The following is a 5,204-nucleotide window of genomic DNA, read 5'->3' as shown; positions in this document are numbered from 1 at the left end:
TTCTCATATATATTTTTACTTTATTATTGCACCCCCTGCATCTCATGGGTTTTAGTGGCATTGATTTTTTTTAATTTGATTTTAAAACAATTGTTAATGGAATTAAAAAGGCATTAAATAAATAATAATAAATACATAAAATTGACCATTTTCAAAAATTGTGAGTACTTACAATCTTAAAATCCACTGAACTCAAATCTGAAACAAAATGTGCTCTAACGAGTTTCTTAAATAAAATAATGAGATAGCTAAAGCACGTGCTTTATCAACAACAACCAAGCTTAGAATGGGGGACGCCTGTCCCCCACCCGTGCCCAACCCCCTCCAGTTCCTTCCGTTGATTTCTGGATTATTACAATAACCTAATGCCTTATTTGATTGGCTACGCGCATGTTGGGATGCGGCAGACGCGTCTCCTGCGACGCAAATTCGCGTCAGTTAAGTATGTTTTAATGAGTCTGTTCCAAAAACCACTTATGATTATCCAGAACTGCACGGAGCATGCGCAGTATAGAACTTGAGAGTGAAAAACGCGTACTACGCATGCTCTGGACAGTCAGAACTTGTTGGAACAGACCTAATATCTACTTTTGACTGCCTAAGGCGCAGTACGTTTTTCTCTCAGTAGGGGAGGCATCGATTTATTACATTAAGCCAAATATTAATTAACTATATTCTATGAAATCTCTGTAGGACAGTTTTCCCAATCCCTCTGTTACTACTATTATTTATAAAGTTAAATATATCTGAATTATTAATATATTACTCCATAATTATATCTTGTAGGAGGAGAAGATGGTTGGGGGTGTGATCAAAATGAAACACAAATAAGTTGATTTAACTTATTGAATTGTGCCAACGTTTCGGCTAGAGTTGCTAGCCTTCATCAGGGCAAAGAACAGAACAAGATAACAACTTATGAGTATAGAAAATATAAACAGAATAACATAAAGTGAATAATTTTACAGAATAGAATTAATAAAATGAAGTGATGAGAGAAGTGGAAAATAAAATGTATACATAGGTAATTGAATAAGTAGGTAAAATAACATAATTAAGGAAATAAAATAAAAATGAAGTAATATAATGTAAAGAAGTACAAATATATTAGTTATTAATAATTTAAAAATTGAAATATGGAAAGAAAAAGAAAATTTAGAGAAAGAAAATATATGTAACCATAATAATTGACAAAGAGGCAAAATATAAGTAAAATTTAACAAAAGAAATGAATAGAAGAAAAAAAAATTATTTTGAAAACAACAATAATTATTGTACCACATTCACCATATATTATTATTGTCGTTTTCAAAAAAAAATTTTTTTTGCATTTTTCTTTTGTTAAATTTTACTTATATTTAACTTATTTATGTTTCATTTTGACTGCACCCCATCCATCTTCTCCTCGTACAAATCATCCACAGTCCACTATCTCTCATAATCATAATTATATCTGTTACTAATTTTTGTTTATGAAGATGAGTTAATAGTAAACTGTAGATATAACAAAAAACATAAAGCCTTCATCAGGGCTAAGGAAAGAAAAAAAAGATAATATTTAAATGAGGAGAAGATAAGGCTAAGAATGAAAGGAATATGGTCCGGGTGCGGTCAAGAAAAACTCAAATAGTAGAAATATACTATTTTAATGAGCCAACGTTTCGCCCCACGTTGCAGGGCTTCTTCAGGGCTATTTTGATGGCATTCAAAACTAAAATGGTTGTTGTTTGGTTTTAGTTTTGACTGCCGTCAAAATAGCCCTGAAGAAGCCCTGCAACGTGGGGCGAAACGTTGGCTCATTAAAATAGTATATTTCTACTATTTGAGTTTTTCTTGACCGCACCCGGACCATATTCCTTTCATCCTTACACACGGTCAATCAATAATCTTCCAATAAGGCTAAGAACTTAGACAAGATAATGACCATAATGATTAAATGGAATTACAGAAAAACAAGAAACATAAGAAAATAATAGATAATATAGGTACAAAAGTAGTATTGAAAAAACAGCATAATGTAATGTAATATTAAAAGAATATTTAAACAATATATAATAATGTAAAGAGTAAATAGTAATATTAATTTTTTTTTTTTGCCTAAACAAATGCACGAATGAATAATTTTTTGTTTATTTGTGGGTTTTTTTCAGACCGCACCCCCTGACCATCTTCTCCACTTATTAATCTACGGTCAACTATCTACACCACATTTTTTTTAAATTATTTATTTATTGGTACTTATTTTTTTATTGGTACTTATGTATTTACTACTGTATAAAAATATATACACCACCGTTTTGGACAGAATTTCAAGCCTTCAACAGGGTGACTTGGTCAAGATGGAAATTCTAATTGACTTGGCTTTACTGACTTTAAAGCAAATTTAATGACTTGATTTTTCTATCTCGACCAAGTCACTCTGAAGAAGGCGAAACATTGGCACTAATGAATAAGTCTTAATTTATTTGTGTTCTTCATTGATCTCACCCAAATTATAGATTACAAATATTTATGGATGTAACATATTTTTGCATGGTCTGTTACTTTTATATACTATAATAAATGATATTTTGATTTGTACCTAGATCTTTGAACAGTATTTTTCTTCTTCTTTTTTTTATGCCTGACATTCAAATAAAATATGTTTAAAAATCTTGTTACGGCAATTACAAAAGTAAATATATGTACAAAATTATTTTTATTTATTTATTGATATTTACAACTGTATAAAAAATACAACAAGTAAATTTGATCATAATGACATAATGATAATGATATGATACAGCATGTAGAGAAACTACCCAGTAGTAGAACTCTAAATACAAAATTATTAATAATAAAATGTTGAAAATATGGTAAATAAAACATATATGTAAGTAAAATAACAGGATTAAAGAAATAAAATGTAAAGTTATGTAATCCAAAAAATTTATATATAATATAAATCTAAGAATAATTATTTAAAATTAAAGTTATGAAAAAAATTAATACAAGACAAAATGACTAATTAGGAAATATGGCAATAATAACATGTGGTGAGCAGAACTTAATAATATGGGTAAGGAAGAAGTAAACGTGGAGACGGAGAAGGGATGTAACAAAAAAAAAAAGGGCAAAAAAAAAAGACCCTAGCTTTTATACCTTCCCCTATCCCTCCCTATGCCTGTGAGAACCACGGTTTTCGAATAATCTGAGGAAATATATATTTACATAACATTCTCCCGATATTATTTTTGCTAGTTATCTATCTGATCATTTTATAAAAAAAAAAAATATTTATTTATGCCAACGTTTCGACCTGAGTTTCATGGAGCCAATCGGGTAATCTTAGATAAAACTATCAGTTTTAGCCAAGACTCAGATTCAGTTTTAGCCGAGATTCCGTGCTAAACTCACTGATGAAGACCTGAAACTCAGGTCGAAACGTCGGCATAAATAAATAATTTTTTGTTTAATTATGTTTTTTTTTTTTTTTTTGCTGACCGCACCCCCCGACCATCTCCAATTATAATAATCCGTGTAAGGCAACTTAAGGGGTATTCTTGATCTTTGGTTTAACGTGTTAAAGCGTGTTAAATGGAAAAACTCATGTTAAATCGAAAAAAATTGCCTTCTTAAAAGAAAAATATGTTAACGAAAAATGCGGCAAACCGTGGTAAAACGAAATAACATTTAACATGGTGAAACATTTAACATGGTGAAACATTTAACATTTAACACAACATCATGAATACCCCTTTAGTGTCTACGGCTTTCCTGTTATAATAGATAGTTTAGCCATTTTATCAACTGTCTCGTTATCTGGAATCCCTGTGTAACCCTTAATCCACTTAAATATTATTTGTTTATTTTCGTATATTGCTTAATAATGGTTTATTATTATTTCCATTTGAATATTACTGATATCTTTGTTTATATTATTATTTGAGTGCTTTAGGTGCTAAGAACGAGTATCAACTTTGTTTCACTCCTAACAAATCTTTTACCACACTTTCATAGGATAGTCGTTTCGAATTGTTTCAATATGGTCCTAATATTGAAGCACAATTTAGTGCAAGAGCCCAAGAGGAGAAAGAAGGCAGTTATTTCACCCCAATTTTCAGTTACTTAATTGAAAACAAGGTATAATTACTAGTAAAAATTGATGAGTCTGCCAAGTATACGTAAGTGGAATAAAAAATGGCGGCAGTTTCAAAACGTTAAAAATAATTAATTTTTTATTCGGAGCTCTATATCTTTACAACTAACAACAACAATAGAAAATCTAAGAGATCATCATTTAAAGGAGAGTAAATTTTCTGAATATAATAGAGTTATTTACGTCCAATAGTTCTCGAGATATAGCCTTTTAAAAAGCAACATTTCATAAAAATGTTGTATAGAATGTACTGAAATATCAGTTAAAAAAATGTTTATAAACAATGCTCTTAATAATCAGTTCATCTTCGTCTAGTTCATTTATATTGAGAAATCTATATCTCAGGAACCATGTGACGTACAGATGTTTATTAGCGCTCAAATTAAAGCTAGTTTAATGAGCTATAACGTAGTTTATTTTCGTTGGATTAGTAGTCTTCATGAAATTTGGTAAAATATATTGGTTTATAGTTGTTTGGACAAATTTTCATTTGCCAAATTTATATTCATAAGTGAATATCATAAAAACTGCTACTCCTATGAACATAAGTGTCATAAACTACTTTATAGTAAGTTAAATTTCCTGTGTTTTTTGCGTACTGCTAGACATATTTGCGTCTTATAGGTCTAAAGATATATATTTTCAAATATTAAACATTTTATACGAACAACTGGAAATTAACATTTCGAATTTATTTTTTCAAATATCATAAAAACTACTACTCCTGCAAAGATAAATATTCTTAACTACTTTATAGTAAATTTAACTGGCTTTAATTTGAGTGCACGCCAGCAGGAACAGCCCCTCCCTATTCCCAATGAGCTTCAGGCAAACACATGCCATCACCGACGACACCTTTAGGGGACCCGGAAATCTATTTTACAATGCCATACTGGAAAAACAAGATGCTTCAATCGCCTGCACATGTACATATATTTTTCTTTTGTATATATTGTAATTTGTTTGTTCTATTTGTTTTAGGTAAAAGTCAATGAATTCGGATTCATTTTGGACGAAATACTCACCTGGAACCAACATACTAGACTCAAAAGACAAGAACTCAACA

The 5,204-nt window shown here is 30.1% G+C and overlaps 1 protein-coding gene across 1 annotated transcript in view; it reads right to left on the bottom strand.

Annotated features, from left to right (window-relative positions):
* LOC106681360 (putative ankyrin repeat protein RF_0381) overlaps window positions 1-526 on the bottom strand; it is an 8,622-nt gene extending 8,096 nt beyond the window's left edge. Inside the window, exon 1 of the mRNA XM_014421636.2 lies at window positions 173-526. The gene's annotated coding sequence lies outside the window, so the exon portion shown is untranslated. The remainder of the gene's footprint in view (window positions 1-172) is intronic.
* Between the last annotated feature and the right edge of the window lie 4,678 nt (window positions 527-5,204).

Source organism: Halyomorpha halys, unplaced genomic scaffold, assembly GCF_000696795.3.
Source record: "Halyomorpha halys isolate HHAL.00 unplaced genomic scaffold, Hhal_1.1 Scaffold331.1, whole genome shotgun sequence".
In the NCBI taxonomy this organism is placed as follows: Eukaryota; Metazoa; Arthropoda; class Insecta; order Hemiptera; family Pentatomidae; genus Halyomorpha; species Halyomorpha halys.
This window is presented reverse-complemented; position numbering and strand designations above follow the sequence as displayed.